The following is an 18,497-nucleotide window of genomic DNA, read 5'->3' on the forward strand; positions in this document are numbered from 1 at the left end:
AATTTTATTGGTATTGTAATAAGTGAGGGTCTCAGCAAGGCCCAGCTGTTGAACACATGATCAGTACTTGGGAGGACAAATAGCAATATTTTTCCATCTCTAGAGTACATTCTGCTCTTGACGCATCTGCATAACTACAATGAGCCATTGGCGGGAATTGCACACAGAGAAAGGAGACAGAGGAACTATATTTCTTTTCTGCTGCCCAAGTGAAACTTCATTTGGTTGATATCTGTCCAGAGTTAAATTTTCCATATCACATAAACTCTGTATCAGTCTTTTAATTCCATTTTGATAGGGTGTATTGCTTTATAAAAGCCAACCAAACATTTGTAATAAATTTTTTATTAGGTGGTATCTGGTTTTTACTGCATACTTGTGTATATAACTAAACTTAATGTACAACAAACAACTTTCAAGCATCTGCTTTATGCCCGGCACTACCTTCACAAGCAAAGGAAATGCACCAGACACTGTTCTTCCAGAAGTTTTAAGGCTGGATAGAGAGACAAGATGTACTTATCCAGAATCATAGATATGTAGAGCCAGAAGGGACTTCAGAGATAATACAGTCTTGGGGCTGCATATTCCAGCTCCAACAGAGTTAACGTAAACAAGTGAAGTGCCCAGACCATTTGGGCACCGTGTCAGGTCAGAGAGTCCCTACTCCTTCTCAGTGGAGTTGCCATCATGCAGAATGTAGTTCTCTTGTTGTCTGATCTGTTGATTATTTTTTCTCCCCCAGAGAGGGTAGAATTCCAAGTTCTCTAAAAATTTCCCAATTTTTAAACATTGCCAACTAATTTGAGTTTTACTAAAGCCAAATGAAACACATCTGTGGGGCTTATTCAACCTGTGGGCTGCCATTTTGCAATCTCTGGTCTAGACTCACTCTTTCATGTCACAGATGTGGGAAATGGCCTGTCCCAAGTATGGAATTGTTCTGTAGGATTCTCAGTCCAAAGGTTTCATCTCTCAGCGACACCTTTTTTTCAACAAGACAACAATTAGATGACTCAAAAAGAAAAAAATATATATATATATAGTTATAAAGCAACACATTAAAAACATTTTTAAGGACAAGATCATGAAAATTATGGGGGTAACTCTGTGGGAAGGAGAAATAATAGACTGCTCATGGTAGGAAGAATTCAAGAAGGCTTTTACAAGTGGCATTTGAGCTGGATCTTAAAGGAAGTGAATGATGAAAATTGATAAAAAGTAAAAGCAAAGGAATTTAGTAGAAGGGAACAGAATGTAGAAAACAAGTGACTAAGAATATGCAAATGGACATGTAAGACACCGTAGACAATGGCTTGGCAGGGGGTAAAAATTATGTCAACATAATTCATTTAACAATATTCCTTGAACTCTGTTGGCCAGGCACTGTTCTAGACCCTAGGGACACAGTTGTGAACAAGAAAGTCAAGGGCTGTGTTCTTGTGGACTATTTTTTCCCCTTAGTGGCACAAACAGATAATAAACAAGTGAAAAATAATACAAAGTAGTAGGTATATAATAAAGCTAGGAGAGGTGACAGTAGCAGCTGTGAGTATACATTAGACAGGACGATGAGGGAAGGCCTTTCTGAGGAGACAGCATGTGCACTGAGTTCCAAATGATGAGAAGCCCATCATGCAACAATCTGGGCGAAAGCTTTCAAGGCAGAAGAAAACCTCCTGTAAAGGGCCTTGGGTGGAAGGAACAGAGAGAAACGAGTGAGCCATCACAGCGCGAGCTGTGGCAAGGGTGGGAGGAAGTGAAGTCTGAAAGACAGGCAGATACTCATTAGGCCGTGCTAAGGAGTCTGAAGTGAAATGTGGTTTGCCACGGAGAAGTGCATGATTTGATTATAAATGAACAGTTTCCAACAAGAAAGTAACACATTTGATAAGAGGTAGATAGGGAAGTTCTTGACTGGAAGCTGATGAAATACAGTCAGTTTGGGGGAGGTGCTGTAGGTGCCAGAGAGCAGAAAAACAAGGACGCAAATGGTGGGTGGGAGTCTGTCTGTCTGCTGAGTCTCTCTGTCTTCAGAGCTCTGGGTGAAGGCTGCTGGACAAATCCAGGTATAAGAAAGGATGAGGGCTCAGTCAGGAGTGGTGGAAATGAAGAGGAGAGAGCAAGTACCACGAACACCAACAGGATGAGCTGATGCAAGTCAGAACATCCAGAGGAGAAACACCCGAGCAACTGTCCAGTTTCAAAGTCGGAGGCTGTTTCGGGAGTGGCCTAGGTGACTGTCAAAATATTAACTTTTGGGGATCATGAGACACATTTACAAGACATTAGAAATACAAAATGAGAGAGGCCTTGTGGGGTGACAGGTCAGGGCAGGAGAGAGGCTTGTAACTCCTCTCTGAAATACAAAGGCTAACAGAGAAGCAAAACTTCCAGAAGGTAATGTAAAGAGAAACCAGTCAAAAAACTAAGCCCTGAGTGTGTCTACATCAAGTTTAAGAGTGCAGTGTAAGTGGGTGTTTGTTTTGTTTTGTTTTTGAAATTGATCTGTTCAATCAAGGAAAAACACACAAAGCTCATTTGTCAAGTCGGGTCTGGAAATAAATAGCTTGCTTGAAGCAGGCAGACATTCTATATCAATGTAATATACACTAATATGTTTTGCTAGAAGAAAGTGTCATTTGAAGCAAAATGTAAACAAACATAAAACTTCGACTCAGTTGGATGGCTTCTCTCTAATTTTCACTTCCTGTTGATGATCACTTCATGTTTGAACGTAAATCTGAGTATTTTCCTAGAATCTTTACCCTCGCTCTACAGGGTAGGAAGGCTGAGAGTCCTGAACTTGAAAGCTCTCAGTTTGAAAACAAAAAACAAAAATATAGGCAGACTTTTAAAGCAGCTCTTTACTAATTTAGCACAGCATTAATTTTATCTTTCAACAAAAATTAAAAAAACCTCTTTTTCATACCTGCAAGTATTTACTGAGTGCCTGCATGCAAGAATGAAGAGACATGGTCCCTGGCTGCCATAGAGCTTACAATCCATCAACAAAAACGCAATTTGATAAAATCTTCAACAGCAGAGGAATCACTGCTTTAGCAAAACACAGAATAGGGATTATTTAAAGAAGAAGCAGTTGATTGTTCAGTAGTACCATCCTTGGCCATTGTCAATTCCTCTTAAAAAGAAAATCAAGCTCATAAAATGAATGTAGAAAAAAGCTCAAGGACCAATTTTACCATTCAAAATGTCAAATTGTGCCTTTCTTAAGGAAATTCTGAGAAAATTAGGTCGTTCAGGAAAATTCTACAGGATTTCTTTCAATTTTTTAAAAAATGCCTCCTTTTTCTTGTTTTGAATAACATCATTGCTTTTGTAAATATTAAATATGTTCATCAATGCACATTATGAAGAATTCAAACAACACACACAGTAAAAATATGAACATGAAAAATATCATCTTGCTTTTTACCACTTAATAATGATATTATGATTAGATAATGATATTCTCATTATTAAAATTAGAAAACCATTACCTAGATGCTTTCTCTGCATATACACAGATGGAAGGATGGTAGAAGGGTAGAAAAGGAATAGGAAGATAATCCTATATAATAAAAGCATAGTATGCAAATTGTCCCCTTAACCAGGATTTCATCCGGGAGTTTGACCAGGGGGCGGGGTTGGCGGGGGGAAGGGAGGGAGGCTCCATCAGTGGCAGGTGGCCAGGGGAAAGGAGAGAGTATGTGGCTGGCAGCCGGTAGCCACTAGGGGCCCTACCAGTGCATGAATTTCATGCACTGGGCCTCTAGTACTTTTATAAAAGTCAGGCTCTGTGGTTTTACTTTTAATAAAATATATTATATTTATATATATATCTGAATTTCAATAGAAGAAAAGATAAAAATAGAAGGGAAAACAAGTGGAATAAAGTGTCAGAAAACATCAGAAGCCACTGGACTTTGTCCGCTAGTGCCATGCTATTGTATATTGGGTGTTCTGGTCTTTGTGACTTAGTAGATGTTTATTATATTTTTTTCTATGTGATCTTAAGGTACATGTTTAACACTTCATTTTGATGTATTACTCTTATTAACCTTTCAGATTGAATCCAATTCAGTTATAACATATGAGATTGCTTTCTCTCCTGAGGACATATTTTCCATCGATAATATGCTAAACACCAACAAAAATAATGTAGAAGAAGCAGTCTTCTGCATGGTTCTGAAGTGCATCAATGTCAGTTAGCACCTTTTAATTACATAACACCAGTCCCTAATAACACACACAGTTCAAACTTTAGTTACTATACTAATGGTATCGTATATAATAAAAGGGTAATATGCAAATCGACCAAACAGCAGAACAACTGGTCGCTATGATGCACACTGACCACCAGGGGGCATATGCTCAATGCAGGAGCTGTCCTCTGGTGGTCAGTGTGCTCCCCCAGGGGGACCGCCACTCAGCCACAAGCCAGGCTGATGGCTGGCGAGGCAATGGTGGTGGTGGGAGCCTATCCTGCCTCTGCAGCAGCACTAAAGATGTCCGACTGCGGCTTAGGCCTTTTCCCCATGGGGAGCAGACCTATGCCACCAGCCAGACATCCCCCGAGGGCTCCTGGACTGCAGGCCAGGCTGAGGGTCCCTTCCCTCCCCAGTGCATGAATGTCATACACCAGGCCTCTAGTATCCTAATATATAAAAGCCCAGGATTGTAACAACTGATCACAACCAAAGGCTGACCAACCTGGAAGTCCTTCAGTCAGAGCTGGGTTGCCATGGCGACCCAGCACTAACTGCCCAGGAGGCTGAGACCCAGAGAGAGAGGCAGGGTCTGATCCGCAGCCTCAGTGGCAGCTGTTGATCAGTACTTGCCTCTCTCTTTCTCTCCCTCTTTCTTTCATGGCTTTGCCAGCAGCTGGGCCTTTCTTTCTCTCCCGGCCTCCTTGGGGCTGCTGTTCAGCCCCACCTCTTCTGATCAGGCCAGAGATGCTGACTGTCATAGGAACCGACCAATCAGAACCAAATGTGGGTGCTGTGAAGAACCAATGGCTACCTAGGAGGAGGAGCTTCTGACACTGACTGGCATAGACACCAACCAATCAGAACCAAGTCTGGGTGCTGTGGGGAGCCAATGGCTGCCTAGGAGGTGGAGCTTTTGAAGCTGACTGGCATAGAAACTGACCAATCAAAACCAAATTGGACAGCAGAGGAGGGCAGTTGGGCGTGAGATCAGGCCTGCAGGGGAGGGCAGTTGGGGGCAACCAGGCCAACAGGGGAGGGCAATTAGGGGTGATCAGGCAGACAGGCAGAGGCAGTTAGGGGCAACCAGGCCAGCAGGGGAGGGCAGTTAGGGGTGATCAGGCAGGCAGGCAGGTGAGCAGTTAAGAGCCAGTGGGCCTAAACCAGCAGTCGGACATCCCCCAAAGGGTCCCCAATTGGAGAGGGTGCAGGCTGGGCTGAGGGAACCCCTCCCTCCATGCACAAATTTTGTGCATCGGGCCTCTAGTTAAACTATAATTTCATAAAGTACAAATGTGCTCCTAGCACTTCAGTACACTAATCACTAAGTAAATAGCAGATGTGCATTATGATCCATGACCAACCACGTCACTTCCTCCCAAGCCCGTATGGTCACCTCGCACCTGTGATTCAGCTCACCCACAGATAGCAAAGCGTGCACTTGCCTTGCCTCCCTGTCTCCCAGCAATAAACCTCTGTGATCTTTCACAGAAATGGTTCATCAAAAGAGTGAACTGACCAACAAAGATGAAAGTGCACCAAAGTAACAAAAAGAGATAATGCTGGAAGTGAAACTTGACACCGGTGTGCGTGGAGGTAAAGAAGAAACAGCTGACCATGGACTGTTGACACGGCTGCAGTGTGAACCCCTCTAACAGGCAGCCAAGGTCACTTAGTGAAGGTGAACTCAGCAACATTAATGAGGAAAGTCGGGGTGATGAGAAGGATGATGGTGTCCCAGAGGAAGTGACTCCAGAAAACTACTTCACATTAAAGAAACTCTTGGAGAGATTTCATGACATTGAACGTGCAAAGGATAAAATGTTGGGAGCTGATCCAGACTTAGAAAGGAATATAACAGTCTTGCCAAGGTGTAGAAAAGATGTATAGTAAGTTATATAGTGAGAAGAGAGAAGGAGGTGAGTACTGTTGAAACTACCCTTGAGACATTTTTACAAGGCACTAAAATACTCTAATCTTCAACATTTCTAGTGTTTTAAATTATAGTTTACTCAAGGTTAGTTTTTTTTTGTTTGTTTGTTTGTTTTTTTACTATTTTTTCATCTCCCTATACATTTAAACTGACCTTACAGAGTTTTTAATGTTTTCACAAAATTTTCTAAAGGTCATGAAATAATCATAATTTTTTTCTATTGAGTAATAAGATCACTTTGCAAGGCTTCAGCTTGCATAGTCATTTTTACTGTCCCAGACTACCATGCAAAGTGAGGTCTGCCTGTATGTAATTATAGCGTGTAAATTAGCACTTAAATATATTTTGTTCCCCTTGATTCCTGAACTGAATTTTAAACTGCTTAATTGAAAAAATAAAACAAACCCTCTACTCCTTCTACATCATCTATTCCACTTAGCTTAGCATTGAGTATTTGGTAAATGCTTAAATAGTATGTATTGGTTTACTAATTAGTTATTCTAAAGTTGAATGATAAGGCTTTTGTAAAGTTTGAAGTCAATAATAAATATTATTCCTTTCTTTAGACTGTAAGCTTTACCCATTTTATTTTCCACTGTTAGAGCAACAAAGCATGGCTCCCAGGTTGTATCCTACCAGCTCCAGGGTACACTGGTCCTTTAGATGATGATGTAAATGGTGGCCTGTGGATTTGCTTTGTGTATAACGTGTATAATCCCCAGCCCTGATGCCTACCCCTAGCATCTAGAACAATGTCATGCCAAAGCACATGATAAATATTTATTAAATGATCTTAATTAATAATAATTACTAGGACTACCCTGGCCGGGTGGCTCAGTTAGTTAGAGCATCATCCCATACACCTAGGTTGTGGGTTCGATCCCTGCTTGGGATATGTATGGGAGGCAATGGATAAATAGTTCTCTCTCACATCAATGTTTTCCTCTCTCTTTCTCTCTTATTCTCTCTCTCTCTAACATCAATGGGAACATAACCTCAGGTGAAGATTTTTTAAAAAAGTGACTAGGACTGTACAGTGCACATTACTTTGTGCCAGATGTCTTACATACAGTGTCCTATTGTGTCCTTAGAGCAATCCTATGGCCCCTGTCTTACAGAGGAGAAAAGCTTGGCTCAGAGAGATTAAGTGACTCATCCAGCAAGGGCATGCCAGAGCTGGAATGTGAATACAGCGCTGTTTGATTCTAATGTGTCTCAGCCACTACACTGATAATAAACTGACATCAGTGACATCAAATCATGTGTAAGTGGATTAGAGAGAAAGAGATGATGCAATTTAAAATCTCTTTAAATTCATTTCCTCTCTATCACAGGCCTAGTTTGACAAGGAGAGTACTTCTTATTAAATTTATTGTTTCATAACCTTCCCTTTATAATTTCCCTTATTATTTTTTAAAAACTTATTTTTAAACAAGAATCACCAAAAAATGTATTTCTTATAATATTAACTTAAAGCAGAAATGGCCAAAAATGATATTCTGATTATTTAGAATAGTCTCTATATAAGCCATGTTATGAGGCTCTCTTGGTATATAAAAGAATATGTGTGTGCATGTAGTAACACCTCTTATATTTAAACTAGAGGCCTGATGCACAAAATTCGTGCAAGGGGCTCAGCCCTTGTAGCCCTGGCTTCATTCAGAAGGTCGTCCAGCAGGATGTCCGGTCTAATTAGTATATTACGCTTTTATTATTATAGATAAGTTTATGTTTTAAAAAATCACTTGGTTTTCTGCTTTGGCATTTCCCTACACAAACACTTTATAGATATGTCTTGTCTAATAAACTATTGATTGCAGGGGAAGAGGTATCACTGTATTCTGGGCATGTCAGATCAACCACAGCAAGCTTTTCATGGGAAGGGCTGGGTTAGCACGTGAAACCTGAAGAGGCCATCGTGAGCATTGGGGTTGATGTAACTGTGCAAACCCTCTAATGTTGGAGGGCTGTTATCACTGCTGACTGGGCGAATGTAATAAAATATTCCTTTGACTACTCTTCTCCCCACTGAATATCCTATACAATAAAGAGGCAATATGCAAATTGATCATCACACCCTCACACAAGATGGCCGCCCCCATGTGGTCAAAGATGGCCACCCCCATTTGATCACAAGATGGCCGGCAGGGGAGGGCAGTTGGGGGCAACCAGGCCGGCAGGAGAGGGCAGTTGGGGGTGACCAGGCCTGCAAGGGAGGGCAGTTAGGGGCAACCGGGCCAGCAGGGAAGGGCAATTAGGTGTCGATCAGGCTGGCAGTGGAGTGGTTAGGGGCAATCAGGCAGGCAGGCAGGTGAGCGGTTGGGAGCCAGCAGTCCCGGATTGTGAGAGGGATGTCCCAGATTGGAGAGGGTGCAGGCTGGGCTGAGGGACACCCCCTCCAGTGCACAAATTTTGTGCACCGGGCCTCTAGTATCTATATATGCTATTTGCCAGAAAGAGTTAGTTTGAATTCACTGTTGAAGAGAACATGGTTTACTACCTAATTCCTCTGTCTCCTTTCTCTGTCTCTTCTTTCTGTCTGTCTCTGTTGCTCTCTGTTCACTCTTGGTATCTTACTCTCGCTCACTGGCCCCACCTCCATCCCTTTTCTCTCCCTAGATTTCTGTGCTAAAATTACTTCTTAAAATCAGGCTTTTACTCTTTGCTATTTGTTTTACTTTTAGACTTCTTGCTGTGTGCTTTTCACAGCGCCTTCTTCTGATAGTTCATTTTGTCATCCTTCAATCTTCACAGTTATCTTCCTTTCTCTTTAAACTAGAAGAATTATTATCTTCAATTGAATTTAGTAAATGCTCATTGGCCTGTGTTCACGACCCACCCGAAACAAATAATTCTATCAGTGGTCAGTTAGCAGGGCTCTTCGTTGGCATTCTCTCTCTCAGAAATTTCAATCTCCTTGAGGCTTAAACTACATTATCTCTGTCCATATTCAGCTGTTCAACAATATTTATTGAGTGCCAACTATGTGCCAGGCCTATAGATAAGGTGGTGACCAGGACAATTAATCCCCTTACTTCATTAAGCTTATATTTTAGTGGGGAGGACATGAAATAAAATAGTAAATAAAGAAATAACCAATATAAATTTTGACAGATACGTGCTATTATGGAGGAGAAAAAACTTTTCCTCTACTCCCTTATGTTGTGTAGCTGGGACTGGGGCCTGCAAATTACGCTAACAAATGACAAATAAACAGGAGGAAAAGCATACACATTTTATTTGATGTTGATATTTTTACATGGTATGGGGGGTGCTTCATAGGAAAGAAGTTAAAATCCCAAAGAAGCAGTTAGGGTTGAGGGCTTAAATAGCATCTCAGTAAGAGGGGATAAGCTGTAGAGAAGGAACTAGAAAAAGGAAAGGGGTTTGAGCTTCTGGGAGTGGTACACGAGGGAAAGTGACTAGGAAACCAATGGAATTGTAGAGAAGGAACTAGAAAAAGGAAAGGGTGGTACACGAGGGAAAGTGACTAGGAAACCAATGGAAGATAACAGTTATTTTAATAAGATTTGTTTGTGCAGACTCATCTTGTCATCAACTCTCCATCTCTTGTAATAAGAATATTTTCCTCTTCACGGTACCAGGAGGACATCCTTCTCTCTGGAGATTTCTGCCCTGCTTTTAGGCTGAAAGGGGGAAGGGCAGAGAGCCCTTCTTGTGTCAGTGATTTTTCAGTTGCCTTCAGCTCAAAATCAATATGCCAGAGCAGCATATTTGGGGGTACATGTTCTGTTCCCCTCACTCTGCAAGCAATAAATGGGTACTATGATGGGGTGTGGAGGCCCTACTCTAAAGAGGGTGATTAGAGAAAGTTTTTCTTAGGAAATGATATCTGCTCTTGGAACTGAACAGTGATATCTTGGGAAGTCAAGTCAAGGTCCCAAGGAAGAATTTTTGCAGGCAGAAGGAACAGCCTTGCTACCCTGTGGCAGCATTGAGCCTGTCCCGCTGAAGAACAGAAAGGAGGCCAGGGAGATAGAGGAGGGGTGGTCAAAGGTGAGCCAGGGGGAGTGGAGGTCAGTGAATAGTCAGGGGCTGGACCCTTCGAAGCCTTGTTGAGATAGGGAAGGATTTGAGTTTTATTACAAATGTAATGGGCACCCACTGGAGGACTTAAACAGAAGAGTGACATAAGCCAGTGTATTTTTAAAACCTCACTCAGAAAATGTGTGGAAAACAGATTTTAGGAGGTGGGAGGGTAGATACAGGATATCTAGTTAGGAGGTGGAGGGAGTAGTTAGTACAGGAGAGAGATGATGATGAGAGATGATGACTAGGTGGTAGCAGAGGAAATGGAAACAAGTATACAGATTTAGAATATATTTTGGAAGTAGAACCATCAGGACTTGCTGATGTAGTAGATGGATATAGAGAAAGGAACAGGAAATGGCTCTACAGATTTTGGCTTGCACTGCGATGTGTTTACTGAGACAGGGAAGAGCAGAGGAGGAGCAGGTGGGGGATGAGGAATGAAGAGTTCTGTTTGCGCGTGCTCAGTGTGACATGCCCGTTAGATATTCCAGGGGGAGGTGTAGAGTTTGGAGTTCAGGGGAAGTTGGCATCTTTTGCCTCTTGGTTTTGAGAAAAACTTAAAGAGCAAACAGTTGAAGAGAAATAACAAGACATCTGTCTTGAAATTAGAAATAGATCTTCATTTATTCATGTTGGGATCAACTGCTTCATTTTGAAAATCAAATGACTGGTGACAGCAGGTTGATCTGAGAGGACACATTGGACATTTGCTGTCAAATCGGCATAGATGGTATGTTTCAGAGCAGGCTTCTCGAAGTGCACATCCAAGAATGTTCCAAACAATTTCCCAGTGGATTCTGAAGTTAGACTGACTGGATTTTAATCCCAACTCCATCACTTGTTAACTTTGCAATTGTGGCAAGTTATGTAAATATCCATATCTTGTGTGTAAAATGGAGATAATAGGGACCTCACAAGATCGATTTTATCAGCAGCCTCTTTTGGCTTATGTAGACATAAGACATGAGTGCAGTTAAGGCTATATTTGCCTGTGGCTCCCAGAGCTGGCCTAGACCTGAGCTGGGTTGACTAAGAGGTGCTGGCTAAGGTGCTTAACATGGCACAGGAAGGTTCGGGTCCCATTGCCTCCTCCTCTCTGAGATGTGCTATGAAGATAGTGAGGCCCAGCTGGCAACCAGGAGCGGATGATCATTTCATAAGCTCAGAGAAGGGTGTGCAGTTGATCTGAGTCTTAGCCTGGGGCTAGTAAGACTTGTCTTGAGAAAGACGTGTCCCTAATGCAGTGGTTCTCAAATGTAAGTGTGCACCAGAATCCCCTGGAGGGCTTGCTGAAGTACAGATTGCTGGGCCCCACTCCCAGAATTCTAAATTCAGTAGGTGTTTGATGAGGCCCAGGAATTTGCATTCTAACAAGTTTCCAGATGCTACTGATGCTCTGAGAACCACCCTTAAGGGAACCCTGCCCTCCCGCATCCCGGAGACTTAGGCAATACCTGTGTCTGGGATGTCATGTTCTGTACCTGGTACAGGTAGGGGTTATCTATATCCGTAACAATGTTAACAATGAATACAAAATCCTCAACCTGTGGGGAAAATGGCCTTTAAGAGTACACTTCTCTCAGCTGCAGAGAGACACAAACAACCCTAGCTTTCAACATCAATTGAAATTCGAATCACAGAAGAAATGAAGAATACAGAAAAGTGGGAAAGTACTTTAAAAGCACCTTCCCCTGAGCCATAGACCAACTGAGGGCCTGGGCTTCCCAACCAAGCTCTGCAAGCTCATTAGATTGCATGTAACCATGGAAATTGGGCCCAGGCAGCAGGGGAACCCGAACTACCACAACTTCCATGCTTTCTCTAAAATGGTACTCTTCCTCGTGAGATTTGTGTGGAATAACAGAAGAATTCCATCTGGGGTTTTCAATCACACCACAGGCAGTCAAAGTTGGCCCAGAGGGAAGAAAAGGCTTGAAGTTTCTCTTAGTCCGTGCCCTAAAAGACTATTTCATTTCTACTCTATAGACAACAGGAATAAGGTACTTTGGTCTTTAATGCATTCTGAATTGTGTCTTTCTTCTCTCTGTTTCCTGAAGGAAAGTCATTGTGCAGGTTTGTTTTCTTTGCTTCCTTGATCCTATATCTTCCTGTCAGCGCCTATATTGCTCTCCTTGGAGGTTTTCTTGATGTCTGACTGGCACCTAACCCTCCTTTCTCATTGTGCCACAATCTCCTTAACTTTTCCCCCTCCCAAACATCCCTACTGCTGCTCTCTCTGCTTTCTGGAATTCACAGCTTTATCAGTCAGATCAAATTATGCTGCAATAACAAACCACCTGATGTTTTTGTGGTTTACATCAAAAGTTGTTTTCTGATTTATTTCAGTTTCTCCTTCATGTTATCAGCAGGTCAGCTTCAGTTCTGTTCCACATCATCTTCATTTTGGGACTTAGACTGAAGAAGCAAGCTCGACCTATGACGCATTGGTCACCTTTTAGCAGAGAGAAAAGCAATGGCAAAACCATGCAATGGCTTTTAAGGCTTTCTCTAGAAATGCCACATGTCCCTTCAACTCACATTCATTAGTCAAAGCAAGCCAGAAAGCCAAACCTAATAATATTGATGTGTGGGAAGAATAATCTTCTCTTATTATAATCCCTCCTATAATATAGTCCTCCCCATTGGGAGAGGCTGGTAGGGAGGAGCTGGACTTGTATTTGTTTTTTCAAAGTGATACAAATTGAATTCTAACGTTAGGCATCTAGAAAATCCAAGTTAGTAGTGGACTGCTCCTTTTGCAGCCTATGTGTTCACTGCCCATTATACTTATTTTCTTTCTGTCATTTAAGCCCAAATCAGCTTCTTTGGACTCTACAAATGATCTTCAACCATCTTTGGTTGAGGGATTGAGTAAAGGAAGAAAGAAGTGAAACAAGGAGAAAGAGGAAAAGAAGCTACTTTTTTAAACCAACGAATTTCCATAGATGAGAACAAAAGTATGCTCCCGAGGAAAAGATCGTCTGCCCTGCGTGGCATTGACTAAAGACGTTACCAGTTGTCAGTGTCATTTTTCATCACTGGCCATGTTTGTCGTGATGGTGCACAGATTTGGGACACTTTATGAACATTCTTGACTCCTTTGTGTTCAGAAAGTACAAAGGCTGTGAGATAGTTGGATGAGCTAGTAAGAAGACATATGGCTATGATGGAAACAAAAGTGGAGAGAATAAACATTTTAAATGAGGAGAAAATGATGAGCGTTCCATGTGTGTAAGGGATGAATTGTTGCACAGAAGGAATAGTTCTGCAGGACAAGAATCAGGCAGTAATTGAAGAGCTGGGCTTTTGCAATCAAGAGTAATCAGCAAGAGATGAGGCAAAGTGATTAACAAAATGGAAAACCTGGCGCATGAGTTAGACGATCAGAATCAACACAGATGTCCTTTAGCCTGTGTTAATTCAGGAGAAGGCCCAGAGTTTGTCTGAGAACTTAAAGGCTAAATATGTTTGTGGTAGACCAAGGCCGGGCCTGCCTGCAAAATAAGTGAAAAACTCCTCCACCCTGCCGCCCAGGTGTAGATAAGGAGAGGTTGCCCCAGGCTGGGCACAGCAAGCATTTCAAGGTCTAGTGTTTGGATATTCGCCTGAATGAAACAGCTTGCTAAGTTAACTACATTTTGGCCTTATATGGTAGCATAAAGTGTTTCCGGTTGCTAATGTGGTTGGAGGTCTGAAAGATAGTGAGACCACACTTTGGGGCTCCCCTGACCTCTTAGATGTCTCACTCTCTTCAGGCGGCCAAGACCATCAAATTTATGGTGTCTCTGGGAAAAAAACAAGGGGCAGTGGCAAGCTGCGTCTGACTTCCTTCATATCTATTCTTTGCTTTGAAGTATCCCGCTTTGGAAATGAATCAAAGAGCAGCATCTCTGAACTGTACTCGCAATGTCACTCTTGCCCATCCTCTCACCTAGACCAGACTCCGTGTTCTGACTGCCTGGGGTGAAAGTGCTGCCGGGGAAGCTCGTGTTAAAAGCCGTGCGTGGTCCATTAGTTCAAGGCCTGCCCCATCTGCACTGTCAAATAAGTAGTAAGTGCAGATGTTTTATCTCCTGAGGTCAAGGGATTACTGCCTCAAGAGATTGTGGATGATCTGTTTTGGTGGAGAAAATGCCCAATAGTGCATATGTGTCAGTAGATAGAGGACAAGTGCATCTGATTTAAAAGTTTTGAGAGCCACGTAACTACTATTAGGTAGAAATGTGTTCATTATTATAAGCTTAAACCCCTATTAGTCACAGTAGTCAGTGGCAATAGGACCTGAATCCCACCTGCTTGGCCTCTCCCTTTCCCTCTGAACATCTCTCCACAGGCTTTACAAACCCCACAGTATGAACAGCATTGCCTTATGTAATTTTAGTCAATTATAATCTGACTGGGATGCTTTTAAGCATGAAAGGGAGCATGATTGATAATTATGCTGGATGACAGACACAACCTGGGACCTTCCTGGGCAAATAGGGATTATCTTCCCTTTATAGATATCCTAATCCCAGTGTTGCCTGCCTGAGGCTCCTTCCAAAGGGATACTGTTCTGTCCCCAGCCCCTGCTGGAGAGGCAGCCCCAGCTCATGAGGCTGACCCTGAGCCCCTAGACTGCAGTGTAGCTGAGCACGTGATCCGTGTTAAGTAACCGGGGGCTGGTGACTCTGCGAGACCTTGATGAGACTTGGCTGGACATGACAAATCTGGCCAAGCAGATTCTCTCTTTCACGAATCGGAAATAGTGACCAAAAGAAGCCAGGGTGGGTAGTGATCCTATTTTTTCTTCACACTGTTAACATGTGGAACACACACTGCCATTGTCAGTAACATCTGTCGTTACACTGCAGTAATTCTCAACTGCTAGGGGGTGGGGAGGGGAAGCAGCAACATAAAAATCTCCAGCAATGTCTGCTAAAACCACAAACGTACACACCCTTGACCCAATAATTTCGAGTCGAGAAATTTATCCAACAGACATACTTGCACACTGGCAAAATGATATATGCCGGCTATGCATTGTAGTAATGTTCTATTAGCAAAAGATTGGCCAAAAAAGCCCACCTGAATGTTGACTGGTAGGGAAATTATTAAGTTATGTGATTAATGAGTATGTATCCATAAAGTGTAAAAAAATAAATGTACTAAGTGGAATGACCTTCAAATATGTTAACTGAAAAAACAAGGTACGAAAGAGTGTAATGTAGACAGTACGCTGCAATTTGTATAAAATGTGGGGCAGAGCAAATGTGTTTTTGCTTGTATATGCCTAAAATGATAAGGATAATAAAGATTGTCTCCAGGCAAGGATGGCTGGGGGTGTGAATTGGAGAATTTTCACTGTACACTCTTTTATACTTATTGAATTTTGAACCATATGAATTTATGACCTATTTTGAAAATTAGTAAATAAATTAAAGAGCTGGGATACATGACAGCTCTTAGGTAGGGAATATTTTTTTAAAATTTGCCTTAGAAATGTTGACTCTGTCCTTGCCAACAGCGTCACCTAGGATCCCATAGGGCACAATGGACTCAGGAACATTGAAATTTGGGGACTGGCAGTTTTGGGATTGGGCAGCAAAGTCCTGACTCATTCAGCAAACATGTGCTAGGCACTATGGAAATTACCAACATTCATAAAAATAATTTATAATTGCACAAAAATGTGAATATACTTAATAGTATTAAACTACACTTAAAATGATTAAGATGGTAAATGTTATGTCTTATCTTACCACAATTTAAAAACAAAGTAATAATAAAAAGAACCAGCTAAAATTATATATACTTACAGTTTACTTAGTGCTTGGATATAATCCAGTATTTTTCTAGATGATGTTTGACAAACATTTGATAAATGGTATAGAACTGGCAGAAGCAATAATAAAAGTGGTAAGTTAAAATCCAAATGGAGTGAACTAATCATTAGGATAGAGGGATTAGCCACGTGCAGAACAAGAGTGGAGAAAAGGCCTATTAATTCTGATGGAGAAGGTCAGGGACATGTGCATTGTGATGGAGAAGAACAAAATGAAGACTTTCGGATCTTATAGCTCTGGATCCATTCCTGGCTTGACTCATCTGGCTAAGTGATGAAATTCCTCATTGCCTCTTTGTATCAAGGGTTGATATTATCCACTATTCAGACGTACTGTCCATTGTAAATGAGGTAACTCAAATAAAGCCCCTACCAAGATGCTGGGCCCATAGGGTGTCCCCTGGTGAGATCCTGTGAGAACCTGGAAGGATGATTAGAAATGTGATAGTCTGGAAAAAGGCATTTCAACTCAAAAGACAATTACATCTGGGTGAGTCAAGCAAGAGAAGCCTTGAGGTCTTCATAAAAGCCATCAGGGGACTTTAGTAACCCTTCAATGTGACTACATGCCAGGGCATTCTTTTATTTTTTTTCTTTCCTTTTGTTTCTACTCATTTCTTTCTTTTGAATTCTTATTTTTCCTTTAGTCCTTTCCTTCCACCTCTTTTTCTTTTTAAATATCAGAAGATAGATTCTATTCGAAAGACCATCACCATTTTCCCAGGTAATCTTAAGAATATTATATAATTTTCGTTCATAAAAGCCATCAGGGGACTTCAGTAACCCTTTAATGTGGCTACATGCCAGTGCATTCTTTTGTTTTTTTTCTTTCCTTTTGTTTCTACTCATTTCCTTCTTTTGACTTCTTATTTTTCCTTTAGTCCTTTCCTCCCCCCTCTTTTTCTTTTAAATATCCGAAGATAGATTCTATTTGAAAGACCATCACTATTTTCCCAGGTAATCTTAAGAATATTATATAATTTTCCTAAAATAGCACAGTTTTATAGGAGTTAAGACCTGGAAGGAGTGTGATTTCAAATGTAAAACAAGGAGGACAGCATTATTGGTCCCACTGAGACAAAGGAATAATGAGAACAGCCACTGTGTAATGAGAGCCTGTTAGGTGCTTCACATGGAGTATGATTTCTCACAACTGCAAGGTACACAGTAATCCTGTTTTACAGATAAGAAAAGTCACACCCAAAGAGCTTAAGTGCCTAGACTTAGTGGAACCAGGATTCGAGTCCAAGTCTCAGTTGAAAGACCATGGTCTTTCCTGGGTACTCTCTTCCATCCCCAAATCTATTCATTTTCTCTGGTCTCCCATATCCAGCCACATAGCCATGCTTGTAGTCTTTAGTTCTGGAAGCACGAGTGGTGTTTAATAGAAAGGAGTGATTGGGGTAGATCATCTGTATAAACAAGAAGAATGACAATAGTATTACTATCTATTGGTTCTGAGAGTGGAATTTTATTTAATACATGCCGAAGTTATTAACAGCTTATTAAAGTACATGAAAGGCACAGGAATGCCTTTGATTCCACCAGATTCTCATAAGGATGAATACCGAGCCAGTGAATCCTCCTCCCCAAATTGTTTTGTTTTGAATGCCCAAGGTCGTATAGCTGACCTCTTTCTGTTATTCCAGTTGCTTAAGCCTACTTCTGCAGCGAACAGACTTATCACCATGCAGAAAAACATGAAGGTGCCTCCTCCACACACAGGAAAAAATGTATTGTTTTGAGGATTTAACAACTATGGTACATACTTTATCCATTTGTTCTCTTAGTGACTTGAAGCAATTGTCAAGAAGCCTGTCTGCTTTTGGAATGGAGGCCTGCTTTAAATGCTGGTATGCATTCTTCAGTATTTCCAGTATGATTTGTAGAGCGCGACAGTGTTTAAACTGAACGGTGAGCATGTCTGGCTACAAATATAATTGGAACAACTTATTGGGGAGTTTCTTTGTTCATAAGAGAAATGGTTCAAATATGATAGTGTGCAATAGCTGGATGACTCTTCATTTTTAATTTTTATGAAACACTTCTCTCTGGCCTAAGATGTCCTGACATAACTTTGGCGTCTAAACAGATACACCTCTATTTCTTAGTCCATTTCTAAGATAATTTTTTCCCTGGGGGAAGATAAGATTGAAATATTGAAAGAGGAGGGAAATCAAGGGATTTTGCTATCATTATAGAATATTCCTCATGTGGCTTTAGAGAATAGTTGTCCAAAGCTTTCATTTTATAGATAAGTCCCAGGGAGGCAAAGTTACATACTCAAGGTCACACAGCTGGATGGTCACAGATCAGGGCTGGAATCCATTTCTTCTGACTTTCAGGTTGAGGTATGGCAGATTGATCAGAGGGAACAAGCCTTAAAACAATCTAAGGAAAACATGCCATTTTGAAACAATGTTCCCTTGCTCCTGGCCCCTTCTGCTCCCTCCTCAGTTCCCTTATCCAGTTCTTTTGG

This window comes from Myotis brandtii, unplaced genomic scaffold (genome assembly GCF_000412655.1).
Source record: "Myotis brandtii unplaced genomic scaffold, ASM41265v1 scaffold436, whole genome shotgun sequence".
Lineage (NCBI taxonomy): Eukaryota > Metazoa > Chordata > Mammalia > Chiroptera > Vespertilionidae > Myotis > Myotis brandtii.